Here is a 23,111-nt window from a genome sequence, read left to right as displayed (position 1 = left end):
CTTACCCTTTCTTGAAAGTATTTTGTATTTGCTTTGTAAATATTCTATTTTTATTTGCATATTATGTACATATTATGCCACCTTATTCCCTGTTAGTAGAATGTAAACTCCTTGGGGACAGGGAACATTTCATTTTTTGTCTTTGCATATTCAGTACCTGGTCACTTAGTGAGTGCTTGCTGCCTTGAATTTTGTTAAATTGAATTTAACCCCTCTATGACATGGCAGATCATAGCTAGAAGGGATCTTAGAAGACTCCTAGTCCAATCCCGTCATGTTTCAGATAAAGAAACTAAGATCTGTAGAAGTGATTTTCCCATAGTTATCAGGGATAAATAAATGGCAGTGCCAGATGTTGAACCTAGATATTCCACCTATAGACCCATTACTCTTTCTATGCTTCTGTGGTAGAAAAGTCGATCATCAGTAGGGCTATATAGTGAGTCCAAGTCAGATTTGCTAGGTTGCTCCTTGGATAGCAGACACACAGTGTACCACTGGGCTTGTACTCGGAAGCTTTGTAACTGAAGGACTTGTCAGAGTTTTCAATTCTCTGGCATAACTTTTTAGGAACCTAGTGCTATCTTCAAATCCCAAGGATGAATCAGAAGAAGACTTGTTTGCTTGCTTAGAGAAGATGCTTACTATGACAAATTTTAAGCTTAGAGCAATATAATGTCAGAGCTGCAAAGGATCTTAGCCATAATCTCATTCTACCTCCCTCACTTAATAAGCAAGGAAACCGAGACCCAGGGAGATAAGGTGACTTGCCATTGTCACAACATCTGGTTAGCAGCAGAACAGGGACCGAAACCTAAATCTCTTGATTCCCGGGCCTCTGCTTCTTCTATTACAGAGCTTTTTATTAGAGAGACAATCTGGTCGAAAGAGCTCCAGAGAGGGAATTGGATCTATTTCTGGATCTCTACGTGCCTTTGGGCAGTCATTTAAATCTTTCCCCCCTAATTTGCCTTATTTAGCTTCCTTATCAGGAAAGAAAATGAGGCTAATACACAGCCCTTATCAATCTCCCAGGGATGTTTTGATGGGAAAGTTAATGTGATACTATGTGAATTATGTTTCAGACTCCTTTGGAAGTCAGTGCTGCATAAATACCACATGGAGTATGCACTCACCCAAAGTGATCAACTTTGGAAGCTGGTTTATCCAAAACCTCTTTTCTTCATCCATTTCATAAACCTTCCTAATTGTTCTCTGTTGTTCATTTTTTTTTCTGAGGAAGAGGTTTTGAAGATGAGAATCATGATAAGACAATTCTAGCTGCCCTCTTATTACCTTGTTATTTATCTGACATGTACACGATGGGGATGTACCAAATAGAGAGGGAAACTGATAAAAAGAGTATGTGTGGCAGGCACCCATGGTGGGATGCAGGGTAGAAGATGGAGCTCAGTAATAATAGTGAATACTTACATGGTGCTCTAAGACATTCAAAATACCTTTCCTAGGTTATCTCCCTTAAGCTTACTTTGGCCTTGTGAGCTATGTACTTTGGTTTTATGCTTTCCATTTCACAGATGAGAAAACTGAGGTTCCAGACAGTATTCGAACCCTGTTTTAAGTGGCTCCAACACTCTAGCCATCATACATCTAGTCTGCTTCCTTAAGGTTCTCTTGAAAGCAATGTATCCACAGAGCAGAATCAAGTGGTAACGGAATTGAAGAAGGAAGATGGTCAATATTGTATGGATTAGCTATCCTGTGAATTTGACATTTATACAGTGGAATAGACCTAGATGGTATTCAGTTTGTCTGAAGTACTACTTTTTTAAAGCTCTCTCCTAAGGCTGTCAGAAATTCTTACCTGTTCTAAGAAGGGAGTTTAACATGTATCTCTGATTTTCCTTAGGAACTCATTGTCTCAATACTCAATTTAATTCAACAAGCATGTATGAGGCACTTATATGTTCAAGTCTCTGTGACAGATGTTGAGGCTGTCACACAGGTTGAGACTGGGTCCCTGACCTTAAGGGGTTCCTGATCTAAAGAAGTTTACCATTGAGTAGGGGAAAATAAGACCCTTTTTGAAAGAACCATAATATAAAAAAGAGTGTGAATGAATATGAGAGTAACATATGCTGTGAGATTCCACAAGAGGGAGATACTGCTTCTAGACTGGGGTGGGAGAAAGGTGAATCAGGGAAGGCATCATGGCAAAGGTGAAATTTGACTTGGCCATTGAAGACTAGGTTTGATAGACATCAACCATCATGTATGAGGAGGTAGGACATTCCAAACACATTGAATAGTTGGAAGAAATCCTTGGGAAGTTGTAAGTAGGGAGGCACTATGCAAAGATACAAGATGCAACATGCTTCTTGGGTACTTCTAAGTGCCCCATTTAGGAAAAGGTAATTTTATTTTATATTTTATTTTATTTTGTTATTTCCAAAAGTAAGCCAACATTTCTCCAAGACACAATGGCTGAAAGGAACATAGATGATTTATAGTCAGGCTCCTACAGACCATGGCATCTTGAATCAGTTCCCTCAGTTAAGATATGCATACAACAATTGATAAAACTGTGTCCCTGACTATGTTCTGTTAAGTTCTGAATTGTTGCATGTGACTTCCAATATATTAGATTTCTCCAAATGCTCATACTTAATTCCAAGCTTAACAGTTGCACCACAAACTATCAAATATTTATGGTGTTTTTTCTAAAAGTATGTATTATTTACTGTACAGTTTATAAAATATTTATACTGATTTTTAAAGAAAAGATATATATTATTTACATCTCCCTGAATTTTTCTTTGATTCAGGTAAAAGGAACAATATAGAATACTATAAGGATCTAAAAAAATCACTGGAATATGGTTGTGCCTTAGGAAGCCAATGGAGGCTGGGGGAGAAGAATTGTCTGCCCCAGGAGAGAATCTACCATACTAATTTAATGAGTCTAACCAGGGTCAAAACTAGGGTGGAGCAAATGGGGCTTTGGTCTGGGGTGTAACATTTAAAGAACATGTAAAAAGGAGACCACCTACTTCACAACTGTAGCCTGTCTTGCTCTGGGGAGGTCTCTGGTTCCTATCTGAATACCTCTTCTATCCAGGGAAAATAGCCACCGTAGAGCTTTCTAGCTTTCCCTACCTAGTAACCCTTCTTTACTTCTTAGCAGTTATATACGATGGTGAGGAAATTCCTAATGGGGCACAGGGTAAAAGGAGTTTTTCAAATTGCAAAGAAAGCATTGAGAAAAGGTACACTCAGTGATGTGTTTAAACATGTGAAGTGGAACTTAGATCATTGTATATGTTATTTGGTCAAGAAGAGCCAGCTCCTTTTTGTCTATTATCAGGATATTTCAGATCAAAGTGGAGTTTTGGTCTGAATTAATAGGATAGTGACCTCAATTTTCCTGTGCATTTGGGAACTTTAAAACTTTCTGGGGTGGGAGAACTGCAGAACCACATGTACATAAAATACACATTTTGGGGAGAGAGACATTGACTTCAGAATTAGGAGACCTAAGTTTGAGGCCTGGCTTGGAATTTCCTAGCTCTGTGATTGTGGGAAAGTCACTTAACCCCTATAATCCTTATTTTCCTTATCTGAAAAAAACATTTCTTGCACTATAGAACTTTGTAAACCTTCAGGCACCACATGAATTATTAGAGTTTTTATTTTTATTACTATTTTGATTGTTGCTAAAGGGCACCATGACTACATGGTTGGAAGGATTAAAGCCCATATTTGGTGAAATCAAAGGGATAATTTTTGAGAAACTTTACCACAACCCAGTCTTCAAATAAAGCTAATTATGGCCATTTACATACTACTTGAAAATTATCAAATTCCTTTATTTGTATTATCCCATTTGATCCTCACAACAACCCTGTCAACTAAATCCTACAGATATTATCATCCCCATGTTACCCAGAGGGAACCAAGGCTCAGAGAGGTTAAGTTATTTCCTCAGGGTCATATAAGAGGGTCTCATACAGGAATCTAACCCAGGTTTTCCTGTTTTGAAGCCCAAGGCATGAACCATTCCATCACGATGTCTCTCCATGTAATTTCTTTTCTAAAATTAGATTTTATATTTTATCAATTAACATGAACTCATTTCTCTTCCTTCCATCTCTTTTCACTAAAAAGGAAAAAAAATTCTCCTATAAAATATATATAATAAAGCAAAACAAATTCCCACATTGACCTTACCCCCAAAATGGACATCTCTTTTTTTGCATATTTAGTTCACCAACCCTCTGCCTGCATAGCACTATTCATTTTTATTTGTTTCTTTTTTTTTTTCATTCAATTGTTTTTCAGTGGTATCCAACTCTTTTGACCTCATTTGGTGCTTTCTTGCCAAAGATACTGGAACAGTTTGTCATTTTCTTCTCCAGCTCATTTTACAGATGAGGAAACTGAGGCAAACAAGGTTAAGTAACTTGCCCAGGGTCACACAGCTAGTAAGTGTCTGAGGCCAGATTTGAACTCAGGTCCTCCTAACCCCAGGGCTGAAGCTGTATCTACTACTCCACCTAGCTATTCTCTGGCCCATGTAATGTCATGACAGAAATGATTACGTGCTGAATGTTGTTTTATGTACCTTTAATCCCCACCCTTGGGGAGACTGAGGCTGGTGTTCTGAGTTCCAAAAGCCTAAAGTGCTCAGAAGTCCACACTGAGTCTGGAATTAATATGGTGAGTTCCCAGGAGCAAGGATGAACTAACCCTAGAGTAGTGAGCCAGACCAGGTTAGAAATGGAACAGGTCAATGCTCCCACAGCAATCAGTAGAAGATAAAGGCTATGAATAGCCTTTGTACTTCCAGTCTAGATAAGATAGGTTGATGCAGTCTCTAAAAAAGAAGAAAAAATTGTTGTGCATGTATGTATATATGTCTCTAACCATATCTCTCTCTCTCTCTCTCTGTCTCTCTCTCTCTCTCTCTCTCTCTCTCTCTCTCTCTCTCTCTCTCACTCTCTCTCCCCCTCCTGTCAACTTTGGTAAGGCTTTGGACACCAAAGAAAGTCTCAGGGTCTAGCAGTATCCCTATTGCTTCCTCTGTTGTTAGTTCATGCATCTCCCTCTGCAAATGGCATCAGCCTCTGTCTCTCCTCCACAGCCTCTCAGGATACCTGGCTAGTGGGGTTGGTCCCCATTCTAGTAAAAGCTGTCTTCTTCCTGCTTTGTGGTTTTGCCCTCAGGTATTTACTCTGTCAGCACTGAAGAGAGGCATGGAGGCTGCCAATAGGGTGATTTGTGGGTGTTGCCTTTCCCAGTGGCTCCAACACAACAAGGCACCACCTAAATGATGGAAAATCTGGTACAGCAGCCAATTTTATCGTTTTGGCCTTCAATGAAACATTGACATAGTGCCAGGCAGGGATCAATCCATCAACAGACATTTATGAAACACTTGCTATGTGTATAGCACTCTGCTAGGTGCTGTGGGGATTACAAAAGTCTAGTAACAACCTACATCTAATGGTGCTCTGTGGCTGCAAGTACATTTACTCATGTTATCTCGTTTGAGCCTCAAAACCTTCCTGTGAGGTTCATAGCAGTTATTCTCATCTGACAGTTAAGGAAATTAAGATTCAGCATGAATCATACAGCTAGGGCAGGAACAGACCCAAACCCAGGTAATCTGACAGCAATCCTGCCCTGTACAAACTCTTTATATAATATGTAGTCCCTGTCATCAGGGAGATTACAATCTAGTTGAGTAGACAAAAGAAGACACATGAAGCAATATTCAGCCAAACACTTTACTATGTTATTAAATGTTAAATACAGACTCTAAGTGCTATGGAAATTCAGGGAAGGTGTGGTTTCCTGGAGGAGGTTTTGAACCATGCTCAGAGTAATAGGAGAACTTGATTAGATGAAGGTGTGAAGGGAGTGCATTACTAATTAGAGAAATAACTCAAGAAAAGTGAAGAGGCAACAGCTTTCTATGACAATAGGAGACTCTCTTAATGGGAATTTCTTCTCTTCTTTCACCAGGCTTCTGATTTAATTGGTATAGGGAACTTCTGGTGAGGAAGCTTCATCTACCAAAGCAGATGTATAAATGCTCTGCAATTCACAATCTTAGAGAATTACCTGGGGTACTAAGAGGCTAAATGACTTGTGCAGAGTCATGCAGCCACTATGGATTAGAAGTAGGACTTGAACCCAGATCCTCTTGACTGGCTGTCTAACCATTGTACCAGGGCTGCCTTTCCACGAGAGGTGTGTAAAGGTTAAAAATTTTACCTCTACTAGGCTTTCAGTTAGTGGTCACCTCTAAAGGGAGAAATGTCCAGAGAATGAATCACGTCTGTCATGGCAAAAGGGTCGTCAGATCGCCTAACTATGCTGAGTGAAAAAGGAACCTTTTAATATGGTAAGCCATTTTTTCCCTAGTACATTTCAAGGGGTCACTCCACAATCTTTTATGCCCTTATCCTCTATTACGCCACCCAACTCCCATCACCATCACCATTTTAATCTGGATGCAGGAGGCAAAGAATAAGGCATTAAAGGATCTAGATTGATGGCTCTTTTGCCTACACTAAAAATTAACACCATGAAGTTTATTTATGAATGGATACAGAGATTTGTGTTATAGACACATATGGTAATTTGAAATAGTGGAAAACAGCCCATATCCATCAATTTTTGAAATATTTATAGGCGAGGGAAGCCTGTCAATGCAGTCATAAATTGGAATTCTTGCTGACTTAGCAAAGTCCATGAGTTCCCTATTCCTTGGGTTACCTCATTGCACTCATCCCTTTTCTCTTGTATCTTCAATTTCTTCAGCACTCATTCCTTTTCTTTTGCTTAAATAACATGTTTAGATGACCCTTATATTTGTTAGTACTTCCATATATCCTTTGCTGTGAGTGTTTTCCTCATTGGCATAGATTGAAACTTGTCCAGATCTTCTCATCTTGTGTGGCTTTTGTCCCTATTCTCCCATAAATCTTCAATGGAGGATCTACCCAACATGATGGAGGCCTTTCTCTATATCCTATAGCAACCCATGAGTACCAGTGCAGCATTTATGCAGTCCATTTATTCCTTCTCTCTTTTGCTAAATGACTGGCCCACCTCCTTTTCTGATCATACATTTATTTGATGATGATGATGATGATGATGAATAGGTAAAATTCATATAGTGCTTACTATGTGCCAAACATTTAACAATTATCTCATTTGATCCTTGTAACTACCTTGAAAAGTAGATGCTATTATTATCCCCAATTTACAGATGAGGAAACTAAGGCAAGCAGGTAAAGTGACTTGCCCAGGATCCCACAGCTAGGAAGTATCTGAGGTTGTATTTGAACTCAGGTCCTCTTGACTCCTGACCCAGTGCTCTATCCACTGCACAACCTAGATGGTATTATGTTTGTTACTTCTTGTGTCCTGGTAATTGGTTGAAGCTTACACTCATCATTTATTTCTTTACTGTACTTTAGGTTACCCATAGTTTTTATTCTTCAAATTCATGCATTATTTACCACCTCATAGAATCACTGAAAATATATGACTGTTAAAAAGATAATTTTTTAGATAATTTTAGTAAAAAAAAAATGCTATGTAATCTCCCAAAAGCTACCTAGTTTGTTCTCTTCTTTGTATTCAGTTTGGGGATCTGATCATTATCCATGTACACTGTCCAAGCTATCTATTCAGCTGTACATCCTAGTTTGGAAAACAGGCAACCCTCTGGGGTCTGAGATATATATATATATATATATATATATATATATACACACACACACACACACACACACACACACACATATATGTAGTATATGTGTATATATGTATGTATATGTGTGTATGTATGCATACACATATGCATAATAAATTTATAATAATGTAAATAATATAAATTTTATAATAATATAAAATGTAAATATCTAATTGAATGTAATAGCTGTAAAGAGTATTGTAAACCTTAAAGTGCTATATAAATATTGATTATTACTGTTATTAAAAATCTTTAATGATTATTTCCTGTAAAGTCTGTATTCTTTAGGCTGGTCTTCAAGGGGTCTTTCACATTTTGTTTCCAGTCTATTCCAATTTTATCTCACACTATTCTCTTCATGTTCTCTATACTTCAGCCAACTTTGAATGAATCACCATTATTAAATAAATCCTGCATTTCTCTGCCTCTATTCTTGGTGCCATTTCCTAATTTAGGTTATCTAGAAAGCTCTCACCCTAGTCCCTGCTGGTTGAAATTTTGTAAATTCTTCAATGCCCAATTGGGCTGCTACCATCTTTTTTTATGAAGTCTTTTCATACCCTTTTAGCCAGAAGTGATTGCTCCCTCATCTGAAGTCTCTTACAACTTTGTACTTCTTTCACATACTTTCCATTTTTTTATTTTGTCTTATTATTCTTATTATCAAGCACAATTTTGTCTTTGTTACTAGATTTTAAGCTCCTTAAGAGCAAGGATCATGACAAAATCAACATATATTTAAATACCTACTGTGTGCAAGGTACTAGAGTGACACATTAAAAACACATACATAGCTTCTGCCCTCGAAAAGCTTACAGGCTAGTAGAGTAATAAATGTACCAGAATAACCATCAGGAAAATTATATGTCGTGTTTAAGTGTGTAAGAGAGGTCAAAAAGTGTCACTTGAGACGTGAGAAGAATTGGGAGTATGACAGAAAATGACTATTTATCTGAGCCTTGAAATAAAAGAGGTTCAGCAGGCAAAGATGTGGGGAGAGACTATTTCAATTGTGTTTATATGGAGGTAAAGAATAATTCTGAACAACTGTATTTCTAACAAAAAAGCACAAAGACGAAAACGCAATTGGAAAGATTCAGGGAAGGAAAAAAAAACAATCAAAGAAAACAAACCAAAAATGCCACAAATATTTTCCTCTTGAAAAATAGCAATAAGCAAAGCCAAAGGTTGATTTCGTTGAATTATTTGAACACTTGTTTCAATCCTTCACTTCATTTGACATGTGTAGACTCAGACATAATGGATATAATTCCAATTCCTTAGAGCTCTCTTGAGGCTCCTAAGGATTTGAATCTGGGCCAATACATCAGTTTCTCTTGGATGTGCATCATCAGGACAAGACTTTAGATCCCCACTTAGATAAGTTCTGTTATGTTTGAGTAGTGTTTGTACTAACTGTTTTGTGCCTTGAATGTCAAAAGACATTTTCCCTTGTGTTCTGTTCCTTTAGCCCATCAGACTATGTCTGTAGGAAATGTCATATATATTCTAAAACAACACTTTGAGCTTAGGGGGAAAATGGAATTATGGGTGGGGCAAATCTATCAAAAGTACAAATATCTCATCTTAAAGTGACAATGGTACATTGAATGCATAACTGATTTCACCAGATGAAGAATTGTTTTGATACTTTAGAGCCACAGTCAAACTTGAAAGGCAAAGCATAGAAATTGTTACCAAACCTAGGTATATTAGTCTTATTTTCCAGAGGCTGAGTCATGTTACCAGGTATGCTAGAATGATTAAAGCCATTAATTATTTTAAAAGCATCATTTGTAGCAAAAATTTTCAGCCTTTTCATTTTCCTAAAGATTTAGGATCTAGGAGTCATGAGAGGGAGGACAGCATTTATTATAAGAGTTATTGAGGCGGAGCAGCTAGGTAGTGACGTGGATAGAGCACTAGTTCTGGAGTCAGGAGGACCTGAGTTCAAATCTGGCATCAAACACTTACTAGCTATGTGACCCTTTGCAACTCACTTAACCCTGATTGTCACCCCCAAAAAACAACAACAACAAGAACAAAAAGTAAAAACCAAATAGTTATTGAGACAAGATGGTCAGCAGTGTATACAGGGGTTGTTGAGGTTGACTGCCTTGTGGGGGCTGTAGCAGGGTGGGGAAAGAGGCCACCAATATTCTGGTTGTCCTAGACTTTCATGGTATTATAGTCATTTGAGGCTCCTTTCCCTATCTTGGTGGTGTAAGACCACTAAGAAATATTAGTAGTTTCACTCCAACCTTGAAGACTCACCACATGGAAAGCAACAAGAGGTTTAGGCAAAATGTTTTGACTATGATTTGCTGGTCCTACAATTGACCTGATCTTTGGATCAATTGGCTGTCAGATGAACCCTGATGTAAAGCAAGCACAAGGTGTGTGTTGCCCATGTAGGTTATGTGTATGTCCACATCAGTCATCTAATGTAGCTTGTGGGGAAGCACGAATAGATAGCAATAGATCTTGTCTATTTATCTCCATAGGAGACTTTGATTCCTGCCTGGAGGGGAACAGGAGAAGGTCCTGTGAGGCTGTTTAAGCTATTCTCCTCTAAAAGAGAGAAGTACCAGATTAGAATTCTATCTGTCTACCCACCCTCCAAATGCTGTTGGTCAAGGAGAATGATTTTTTAGGTTCAAGTCTCTTTCTTGGTCTCCATTCCTTAAAAGAGAAAGGGTTCCCCAAGCTTTAGTTCTTCTCAGTAAATGATATTTATCCAAAAGATCATCGCTAATAATGAATATAGAGTAAAGCTATTTGAGTCAACAGCTAACAGAAATCAAAGAATTTATGCAGATTAGAATTTATCAGAAAATAAGCAGAATAGATGGGCTCTCCCATTGGGGAATGCTTGTTGATTTGATCTGGAGAAATTTATTTCATCTGAACCAAGAGAGAGAGGTCCCAATCTCACCCACAAGGAAATTCCCTGAAGTCTCTAGGGAGGCAAGCTGGAAATCAGGAACATTTTGAGGGTTTAGCTTTCCCCTACATAGTCACCTTTCCAAATCTGCTCTTTCTGTACACTAGGATCTCTCTAGGACCACATATGTGCTTCTCTCAAAGAAAGAATAACAAAGGTTTTTTTTTCCCTTTTCCAAATTCTTGGGCCGGCTCAACCCTTTATGAAAGCGAAACTGCATCAAGTCATTATTCCTTCCACCAATGAGAGAAGTTTTATGTAAATGCTCCAGGCTTAAACCTGGGCTACACAAAGAATAATGAAATAATTACCCCAGCAAAGATGTTACAGAATGTCAAAGTCGGAAGAGCCCTTACAGGTTATTTTGTTCAACTGCCTTTTTAATAAATGAGGAGATTGAGGGTCAAGAAAGGAAACATGACTTATTTGGAGTGACAGCTACCTAAGGGAAGAGTTAGAACTAGAGCTCAAGTTCCCCAATTCCTAGTGTGTTCCTTCCATTAGAAATACTTACAGATTTATTGTGACTACCTGTGCTCATTTTTCATCTCTATTCTTGTCTCCTCTTGTCCCCTCTTTTTTCCCTCTCCTCTCCTCTTCTCTCCCTTCCTCTCCTCCAAAATCCTCTTCTTCTTCTTCTTCTTCTTCTTCTTCTTTTTTTTGTGAAATCACTGATGTTCATTATTGGTCTCATATTCCTAAGGGTGAAAATGATGGGGCTCAAAATTATAATAACATTGTAAAGGTCTATATTTTGATTCTAGACATAGTAGGTTTGTAAAGAAAAATTGTTTTCATGTACATCTTTCACAAGATTGTAGAAATATGGGGAAAAAGTAGCTGCTAATTTGTTGAAGTAGTACTTTGCTCCAAATCAATTACCATAGCAAAGCTAACCTAAATAAATATCCTATCTAGAAGAGCTTACATTAGAGGGCTAAGATGAGAAGGAATTCAGTCACTTACTGCAATGTCAGTATGAAGTTGAACTTCCCATGCTATTGCTAGAAATGCAAATGATTAAAACTTAGCCAGGTACTCTATACAAAGACCTCTCAGTGATCCAAAAATTATTGTTAAGTCAATGCTTCAGCTTACACAATTACAATCAAAACAAGAGAAGGAGAAGGAGAAGGAGAAGTGAAGAAAAAGAGGAAGTAGAGAAAGAAGAAGAAGAGGAGGAAGAAGGAGGAGGAGAAGGAAGAAGCTTTGCTTCTTTTCCTTTCACACATCGTTAGGCTATGTGACATTTGCAGAGAAAACTATTGGTCATTTTGTGCTGAATTCATCTAGATTGTCTTGAATTTGGTAACTGATGCAGATGTTTGCTGAAAATCAAGAGTCTTCTGAATACAGGGAGTGATAGGCAGATTCAAAGTTGTGTCTCTATGATTGTGAATTAGGAATCACAAATCTGTTGATCACACATCCGCAGCACTGCCAAATAGTTCTTTAAGAGGCTTGTGCAAATATGGCAGTGGCGCTATGTGTCTCTCACTGCTCTGCTGCCTTAGAATAGAGAAAGTTCAAAAACAATTGTCTCATTTATTCAAACTCTACTATTAGTGCATATCAAAGACCAAAAAGGGAAAATAAAAGTAAAAACAAAACAAAACAAAATTTAAAAAAACATCCAGGTTGTAAGCACATCTTGGAATCCTGGAAAATATGTAAATTAATTTTGTCTAAGTTGCAAATGTAACCAATTAGTGTTCTATAGTGAACTAATGTGTACCTTTGAGCAGAAAGGCTAACCCAGCATGTAAGAGTTTCTGGACATTTGTCAATATGTTGTTTCACAATAGAAAATACAACCTACTTGGTTATAATTAATTATGGGCTTGAGAAATTTATACAGTGAATGCATAAGCAATTAACTAATTGTGAGTATATCCATAACTTATGATGTCAGTCAATATCATCTAATCATAACCTTAGGCAATTGGGGTTAAGTGACTTGCCCAGGTCACACAGCTGGTAAGTGTCAAGTGTTTGGTCTGAGGACAGATTTGAACTCAGGTCCTCCTGACTTCAGAGCTGGTGCTCGATCCACTGCGCCACCTAGCTGTCCCCAGTGTGGGTATTTCTTACAGTGATATAGGATCATAGATTTAGAGCTGAAAGGAGCCTTATGGTCCAACCCCTTCAGTTTATGGATGAGGAAATGGAGGCACAGAAAGGGTAAACAGATTGTCCTGTCCACATAGCTATTAAGGGTTTGAGATGGGATTTGAACCCACACCTTACTTATTCCAAATCCAACTCTCTATCTTCTCTTTTTGTGTGACTCTTAACCACGGCTCCCTATAAATCCTCCATGGGGAGTTGGGATAAAACAAACATTTTAGGGGCTTCTTCTAGATCTCTTGACATTTTGTGGATGTCAAGCTCAATCTGTTTAGTTGTGAAAGTCTTTCTGTATACACAATATCTTTAAATGCCTTTTTGTTGTACATGCAACTTAGATTACAGTGAAATATTCTACTCCCAGCACATTGGGTTGGCCTACTGTGGCAAGTTTTGGGGAAGACATAGATATGAGTCACACAGAGTGAGCTGGATTGAGATCTTCCTCAGTGGGGGTAGTACTCACATCAACGAAATCCCCAATCTAATGGGATATTGGCGTATGAAACATAGGTGTCACTTGATGTAGGTTAACTGGAGACAGAACATCCTGGCTGATAAAATCAACAGTAAATAATCACCTTTTTGTTGGCAGCTTTTTGCCCTTTCATCATCTTGCAGCAGGAGGTCAGTAGTTTAAATAAATGACACAGAAGACTGTGGTATTATGTTAGTGCTACTCAGAGTTTCAATCCTGAGATTCCCTTGGACACAAAGAAGAATATGTGGAAGGATGCTATTAGGACTTATGCATTCAGAGGATGTGTGACTCCCAAATTCATTTCTTCAGGGAAATATCAGATGGTACTTGTATTATTAATAACCTTAAGATTCAATTCAACTCAATTCACTCATCCATTATGGACTCAGACCTGTATTAGTTACTTATCAAGACATCTCACATATATTTAATACTAAGGTTTTTCACATTTATTGGAAATTGGTTTATATTAATTCTTTAGTTCTGATTTGACTCAAAATGTGGTGATTTCTTCAGTATAATATGATTCATATAATTCTCATTAATTTCAAGAACTAATACAGATGTGAAATAGAGATAGGACAAAGACTTATTATGGTATCACACATTTAGAACCAGAGGGGACCTTAGAGATGCTTTAGTCAAATGTCTTCATTTTACAGATGAGGAAACTGAGGCCTTGAGATGTAAAGTGACCACCAGAGGTCACTTAGGTACTTTTGGCAGAATAGGACCTGGGCATTTTGATCACTGTAGGGAACTACATATCAAAGTATGTAAAAGAGTCAAACTAGTCAATCGAAACTCCAAAGTGATTTTTTTTTCATTTAAATTATCTAGTTCGTGGAAAAGAGTAAGCAGAAACTAGGCATAGACCAAAATCTTACACCGTATACCAAAATAAAATCAAAATGGGTACATGATTTAAATATAAAGGCTGGTACTATAAGCAAACTGGGAGAGCAAGGAATCGTTTACCTGTCAGATTTATGGAGAATAGAAGAATTTATGATCAAACAAGAGATAGAGAACATTATGAAATGCAAAATAGATAATTTTGATTACGTTAAATTGAAAAGATTTGCACAAACAAATCCAATGCAACCAAAATTAGGAGGGAAGCAGAAAACTGGGAAAGAATTTCTACAACCAATGTCTCTGATAAGGGCCTCATTTTTAAAATATATAGAGAACTAAGTCAAATTTATAAGAATACAAGTCATTCCCCAATTGATAAATGGTCAAATGATATGAATAGGCAGTTTTCAGATGAAGAAATTAAAGCTATCTATAGTCATATGAAAAAATGCTCTAAATCATTATTGGTTAGAGAAATGCAAATCAAAACCACTCTGAGGTATGATATCACACCTATCAGATTGGCCAACATGACAAAACAGGAAAATGCTAAATGTTGAAGAAGATGTGGGAAAACTGGAACACTAAATGTGTTTTTGATGGAGTTGTGAAATGATCCAACCATTTAAGAGGACAATTTGGAACTATGACCAAAGGGCTATAAAAATGTGCATACTCTTTGACCCAGCAATAGCATTTCTAGGGCTGTATCCCAAAAAATATCATGAAAAAAGGAAAAAAGACAGAAATATTTATAGCAGGTCTTTCAGTGGTGGAAAAGAATTGGAAATTGAGCGAATGCCTACCAATTGGGGAATAGCTGGATAAGCTGTGGTATATGAATGGAATGGAATACTATTTTGCTATAAGAAATGATGAGCAAGTGGACTTCAGAAAAACCTGGAAAGACTTGTACAGACTGATGCTGAGTGAAGTGAGCAGAACCAGAACACTGTACAAAGTAACAGCCATGTTGTATGATGACTAACTTTGATAGAATTAGCTCTTCTCAGTAATGCAAGGCTCTAAGACATCTCCAAAAGTCTCATGATGGAAAATGCTATCCACATCCAGAGAAAGAAGTATGGAGTTTGAATGCAGATTGAAGCATACTGTTAGCTCTTTTTTTGTTTTATTTTGTTTTGTTTCTTCTTTTTTGTGGTTCCTCCTATTGGTTCTAATTCTTCTTTACAACATGACTAATATGAATATATGTTTAATAGGAATGTATACGTGAAGCCTATATCAGATTGTATGCTGTCTTGGGGAGGGAGGTAGGGAAGGAAGGGGAGAAAATTTAAAACTCTAACGCTTATGATAGTGATTGTTGAAAACTAAAAATAAATTAATTAAAAAATAAATTATCTAGCTTGTGTCTTTACAATGCTTAGGTATTTAATATACCTTCATTTGCCCTGTTCCTCCTCTTCAGACATCTGGAAGAGTTCTAGCCTGGGGCTAGTCTTCCAGGAGGTTAGTTGGGAGAATAGTCTGTCAAGGCACCTGGTAATGACTCTAGGAGTGAGCAGAGCTGAAATAAGAAGAGGCCTATTCAAGTCAAATGAGCCCATACAAACAGCAAGGTATGGTGCCTCAAGAACCGGATTTGGAAGCAGCATCTAGGATCCAGATCTTGCCTCAGATACTTCACAGCTGTGTGGACATGGGCAAGTCATTTAATATCTTAACATTTATTTCTTTTGTAGTATAATGATGATGATGATGCTGCTTGTACTACTGATGCCACAGGGTCCTTCTGAGGAAGGTATTCTCTAAACCTTAGATGCCATATAAATATAAGCTGTTGTTGTTGTTAAGTATTGAGGCATTAAGCAGGCAGGAGCCAGGGTTAGGAGGAATGCCCCAGATGTGAAAGTAAAGACTCAAATTGTGTCATGATTAGGATACAAAGGGCAAGTGTGGTTTAAGATCAGACAGGAAGGTGTCTTGAACATCAGATGACTAAGACTAAGCAGGCTTAAGCTTATATAAGAATTATCTTCCCAATATGATTTGCTCAATATGGTGACAATACTGACATATTTTTGAATCCAGCATTTAAAGCTACCTAATCCTAGGGCAGCCAGGTAGTACAGTGGATAGAGTGCTGGGCTTGGAGTCAGGAAGACTCATTTTTGTGAGTTCAAATCTGTCCTCTGACACTTCCTAGCTGTGTGACCCCGAGCAAGTCACTTAACCCTCCTTGCCTCAGTTTCCTCATCTGCAAAATGCATTGGTGAAGGAAATGGCAATCCACTCCAGTATCTTTGCCAAGAAAACTCCAAACGAGGTCTTGAAGAGTTGGACACAACTAGAAACAACATCTAATCCTATGACCCCTTGACCTTCTTGATGAACTTCAGATGCCTCTGCTTGTGTATTCTCAATGAGAAATAGCTGTGTTTGAGTCACCACAATGATTTGTAGGGTGTGTAGATGGAACCCCACTTCCATGATTACTGGATAAATCAACATAGATACTCAGGTCAATTACAATCAATCTACTTGGCAATATGCGGTTGTAGAACTGTGAGGGTTCTTATAAATCCAGGGATATGAGACTATTTTGGGAATGTAGGCAAATTGTTTTGGCCATAAAGATGGGACCATGGAATCATGGAGTTAGTTTAAAATTAGAAACCATCTAGCCCAATCAATTATCAGAAGGATTCCTTCGTATCATCCCTAGGTGGAAATTTAATGTGACTCTGAGGATCTTCAATGAGGAGCCATCCATTATATCCCAAGGAAACCTATTCCATTCCTTTCATGCTTCTTTGCAACTCTAACCTATTGCTCTTAGCCTTGCCTTCTGACACCAAATATACCAAGTCTAATTCCTTATCTATGAACTTGAAGACAGCTTATGCCCTCATTAAGTCTTCTGCAGGCTAGATATTCCCAGATCCTTAACTTGATTCTTGCATGGCTGTGGCATGAACCCAAGGACCTTAATCACATTGGTTGTCTTGTTATGGATTAATTCTTCAATTGACATCCTACCTGAGATGTATCAACAAAAATTGAGCACAGTATTTCAAATATGGTCCAAACAGGACTGAGGAAAGTGGGACTATCACCTTCCTATTCCTAGAAACCATGGTTTTCTTAATGCAGCTGAAGTTTGCATTTGTTTTCTCTTTTTAGTTCCTATATCACATTAATAACACTTATGTTGAGTTTGCAATCTGTTTTCCAATGAATTTCTGTGTAGTCATACCTCCTCTATCTTATATTTGTGGAATTGAATTTCCAAATCAAAATTGAGACTTTAATTCCATTCTCCATGATCTTAAAAAAAATCATAACTGGCCATCATCAAGTAACTGCTTTTGCCAATTTGTTGAAGTGTTGGTCATCTCAACTAGGTGACCTGAAATCATCAAGGGCAGCTGTATGATCTAATTTTTCCTTATCCCATGTATCAAATTAATAATTTTCATTCTGTCTTTTTCCATCAAAAGATCGATATATATGAAAACTTAGGCCTGAGCAGCAACGCCTTCTCTCTGAATTGGTTTCCTTAATTTAATCTCCTCTGGCCCTTCTTTGATTCTTTCCTTTTCCCTAAAGTACCCTGGGGAAAAAAAAAACTCTCCCCCTTTTTTTAGTTATTCTTAGCCTTCCCCAGCTCATTCTGAACTTTGTTCCTCTGTATGCTATTCTTACATAACTGAGTCATATTTGGAAAAAGTTCTGTGACCAGTTCCTGACTCAAAGTTGCACATATATGTTTTAAAATTCATATTGGTGAGTTCCCTGTGTAGTAGTCTTTTTAAAGAACTACCCCCTCTTTTTTTCCTCATCCAAAATGTTTCCATTTACATCTTCAGAACTTAATGGTTGAGAGTTTCATTTGGACATCCTACCTCTCCTTTATCTGAATAGACTAAAATCTATCCCATACAAATCTTGGGCACATGTTACACCATACTAAACTTTCTTCTCTTTCTTTATGGTATGTTCTAAAAGGAAGTGGTTGACTTACCTTAAGGTTACCTTCATTTCCACTCCTTAAAACCAGTTCCTCTATGCTGATGAGAATTAGATCTAGAAGTAAAATAGGCAACAATCATTTTAATGTGCTTATTGTACTGTGCTAAACACTGAAAATAACAAAAAAAAAAGGAAACATAAAAACAAAAACACTCCCACCCAAAAAAACAAAACCCAAAACCAAGCCACAAAACAACAATACCAACAGCAGTAGCAACAACCACCTTGTAAATAGAATATCCTATTCTTGGTTCCTCTACCTTTTGAAGAATGAAACTTGCCCATTAGGGTAATTTATGAATTCCTACATTCCTTCAAGGCTCCATTCAAGCAAAACCTATATGAAGTCCTAGTGTTCTCCCTGCCCAAATTCCCTTGTGTGTCTTTTGTATACACACATCTTGCCTCTCCCAAAAGAACAGAAACTTCCTAAAGGCAAATTTTGGTCTTATTTTTGTCTTTGCATTTCCAGGACCTAGCAAATTTAGCACATAGTTGTTGTTATTTGTCCATTTTTGAAGAGGACCAATGACTTCACATGGGTGATATCTTGACTTGTGCATAAACTGAATTTGAGGGAGGCAGAGTTGCACAAAATCGTCAGCCTCACTCTCTCTTCCAGAGTCATCAAACCAGTGGCAAGACAAAAGTCAGGACAATTGGCAATGCCCTGGCATGCTTGGGATGACCTTGGTGTCTTTGATATTTGACCAAGCTCTAAGCACTCCACAGCACCAGTTTCTGCCCCCTTTCTGGCCATTAGAACAAATTGTTCTCATCTGCAGATAGTAAGTGCTTAATAAAGGTTTGTCAAGCAATTGATTGAAAAGTGGCAATGTATCCACTAAACAGTCTGACTTATCTGATAAATATCTATTAATAAATACATATTTACTATTTACTATGTTCATGGCATTATGCTACATCATCAGAGCCAGGCCTGATGATTTTCAGAACATTCATCTCTCTCACCTCTCAGTTTGACGGATTCTTCACCAAGATCTATGCCACTGATGGGATCGTCTGAACGGCTGTTCTAATTTAGTCATCAATAAACTAGAAAATGAAAAAACAACGGCATCTCAATGGAGTCAATACATACAGTGAATCCAAATCCTTTCCCTCACAGATGTTGTATTCAGTCACAGTCAAGATTCTAAAATATCTCTTAACCTCAATTTATTATAGATTTGGAGCCTCCCAGAGTCAGAAGGGTCCCAGAGGTCACTGAGTTGATTCCACTTCCCATGTAATATAGACATCTTCTCTGCAGCATTACAGTTCACTAAAATGTCACATCTCTCTTCTATATAGCAGCACAAGGCTCAAAAGAAACTTGAATAGTTCTGTGTGGATGCCTGACTTGCTATAATCTCTGGTAATAGACAACACCATGATCACTTTTAAAACTTTAGCATTTATTGGATAGGTCAGGTCAAAGGAGTATAGGACTTAAAATTGGAAGGGATCTTAAAAATACTCTAACTCAATTCTTTTCATTTTCTTAGTGGAGAAACTGAGGCCAGAAAACTTAAGTCACTTGCCTAATATTTTACAGTTACTAAGAAACCAAGCCAACTTTTCTTAATTCTAAATGTAGTTCTTTTTCCCCTACAAGAGAAACAGAAGTAAAGGTTTGTTAAAGATTCATGACCTGAAGTTAATTTTCCCTGCAGCCTGTTTATTTATTTAACTTGGCCTAGTGAGTACAGGTGAGTGGCTAATGTCACTGCTGGCATGAGAGAGTCAGGACTCCAATTATGTGTAAGAAGGAAATCATTTCTGAAGATATATTTGGAAGCCTAGTCCAAATTGCTTAGTGATCTTCCTGTTGGACCCTTCTGGGTTCAGTGTTCAGGCTAAAGAAATACTCTCTAAATAATTTGTGCCTCTCTGAAAGGAGATTAGCTTATCCTGGAGAAGGCACCCTTGATGAAGATGTGACTGCCCTGATTTGTGCTTCGGATTTATAGCAGGAGCTCATATCCTGGGTGCCAGGATGCATTTACTGAAGCAGATATTGCAATTCAATTGAGCTCCAGAGCCGTGCTTTTCCTCTTATATCTCTTGCAGTTCAAAGACTTGGGCATCATGTTTTTTTAAAAAGGCACAGTTATGCTGGGTCTTATTAATTAGAATGTTTGATGCAAAAACTGGATCTGCTCCCTGACAGCTTTCTTTTCATCACTCTCATCTCTTTCCCCTGGCTCATCCATTTCCCTTGTCAACATCCTTTATTCCCCTGTAAACTGTATTGGAAATGCTGTCCCACATATCCTCCATTACAGTTTATGAGTTTGACACTTGGGGAGGCAACATTTCCTCCTACTATGTAACTGACATAAAGGTCAGAGATGCATGCTTGCGATGGTATTTTGTGAAGAAGGAGACTGGCAGCTTCTTGAAACAGTATGGTCAGCAATACTGACTAGGCTTATGGTCTAGCAGACTAATACATTCTTTCTTTCTAGTGAGATGCAGATTCTCCATTCTTTTCAGCTCACTGGCGAGAGAATTTCATTAGGTATCTTTGTAGCACCTGGTATCTGACCACTGGGTAGTCATCTTCTTGGCCCTTAAATGTTCTTTATATTGTCTGTATTAGACATAAAGATTTCAAAATGGATTTTTCAATTCAATTCAAAATCTTTTAAGTACCTACTATGTATATTCTGGAGCTACAAAGCCCCCCCCTCCCCAAAAAAAAGAAAGAAAAAAAGAAAAAAAAAGAAACAGTCCCTGCTCCCAAGGAGTTTTTGTTATTCTTTGAGGGGTGGGGATAAGGGATATCACATGTATACAGGAAGGAAAGTTTTTGCTGTTGTTGTTATTCAGTTGTTTTAGTTGTGTCTGGGGTTTTCTTGGCAAAGATACTAGAGTGTTTAGCCATTTCCTTCTCCAACTCATTTTACAGATGAGGAAACTGAGACAAACAGGATTAAGTGACTTATCCAGGGTCACACAACTAGTAAGTGTTATCAATTTATTTGTCTCTGAGCTATAGGTCTCAGACCATCTAGTTATTTACTTGCCCAGATTCTGTACTGTCTAATCAGAAAACTGAGCTGACACTAAGGGAGCCGGAAAAGATCTCTTATTGTGCTAGAGATGACTTGGAAGGTAGTTAGGGATTCTAAGAAGTACAGATGAGGAGGTAGAGCATTCTAGGCTTGGAGAATAGCACATGACAAGGCATGGAGGTGTGAGATGAAGCATCCTGTGTGAGGAGCAGCCAGTATGCCAGTGTTGCTGAATCACAGAGTGAAGGAGAGGGATCATCATGGAAATTGCTGGCTTTGGGGGTAAGAACATATAGCTATGAATATCTCTTAAAAGGCATCTACACACACACACACACACACACACACACACACACACACACACACACACACACACTCTGAAATCTACTTAAGTACAGCTGTGACCTCATCAATGTGGTTAGATTGTAAACTCCTCAAGGAGCCCTCAAGGGCAAGTACTATCTTTTGCCTTTTTGTATCCCCAGTGCTTAGCACAGTGCCTGGCACATAGTAGACACTTAATAAATGCTTATTGATTGATCGATTATTCTTTGCAGTGATCCAACTGAACTGATGCTTGCCTATCTTGCACCACTCTTGTCTGTGTCTTCCTATAAATTTGCCACATTAGTTCTATTCTGCAAGTTGTGGCCTTCCTCGCTTTCTCTTGATATCATGTGGATAACTAGTGGACCACATGAGCTGTCCGCTGGCTATGCCGTGCTTTCTTCCTGGAAGTATCCTTTTCCCCCCTTTTTTCAACAATACATTTCTTTGATGACATCCCTTACACTACTTCTCCCTGGTAATGCCTTGTTTATAATGCACTGAAGCCTGTTCACACCAAACTTCTTCCTCTCCACTGCCCTGTGGGTGATTCTCAAATTTGATTCTTTAGTGCCTCTAATGTTCCATGACTCATAGCCCTGTAAAAACATTTGAAAACAATTAGTGTTAGAACACCGGCCTTTGCTTCATAGAGAAGATTGGGATCATTAAAAGGCCTTTGCAGTTTCTCAGTGACAGCCTAGATGACACTGTTATACCAATTCCATAGGTATTGTAGTAAGAGTTACTAGTGGGGTTCATTCCCTTGGCTTGGATGACTGGACAGGAATTCTAATAGTGTGAGAATAATGGCTGGGTCAGGTTTCTGGGAATTTTTTTTATACTGGCTGCTGTTGATTAATCTCTGTATTAAAGAAAGCTAGAACTTTCTAAAGAACTATTTAGCTGCAGGATCAGCCCTAATCATAGACAGAGCAGCATCCAGATCTGTAAAATAAGCTCTAAGATTCAGTCAATCAATAAAGCATTTATTAAATGCTTTCTATGTGCCAGGCACTATGCTAAACACTGGCAATACAAAGAAATGGAAAAGTAATCCTTGCTTCCAAAGAGTTCCCACTTTAATAGAGAGACAACATGTAAATAACACGGTATGTACAAGAAATATACAAAGTAGATGGAAATTAATCTCAGAGCGGAAGTGACTTAGGGGACTAGGAAAGGGAGAATATGGGATCTGAGATTGATCTTGAAGGAAGGTAGGGAAGCTAAGTGAAAGAGGTGAGGAGAGCTTCTAGGCCAGGAGGAAAAGGCAGTGCAAATGCATTCAGGGGGCGGTGTGTCATGTGTGAGGAATGTCAAGTAAAACAATGTAGCTGTATTATAGAGTGTATCACATAGTGTATCACATACACACAGAGTGTATGAAAGAGAGGAAAAGACTGTAAATGGAGAAATAGGATGAGCTGTGAGGAGCTTTAGAGGCCAAAAAGAGGACCTATGTTTGGCACTGGAGGTATTAGGGAACTGCTAGAATTTTTTCAGTGGAGGAATTGTGGGAAGGTTATATGCACAGAATTAAGCTCCAGGAAAATAAGTTTGGGAGAGAAAAGAAAGAGAGAAAGACAGAGGGAGACAGGGAAGAGAGAGAGAAAAAGAGAGAAGATAAAG

The sequence above is a fragment of the Phascolarctos cinereus genome, unplaced genomic scaffold, assembly GCF_003287225.1.
Source record: "Phascolarctos cinereus isolate Bilbo 61053 unplaced genomic scaffold, phaCin_HiC Scaffold_7;HRSCAF=346, whole genome shotgun sequence".
In the NCBI taxonomy this organism is placed as follows: domain Eukaryota; kingdom Metazoa; phylum Chordata; class Mammalia; order Diprotodontia; family Phascolarctidae; genus Phascolarctos; species Phascolarctos cinereus.
This window is presented reverse-complemented; position numbering follows the sequence as displayed.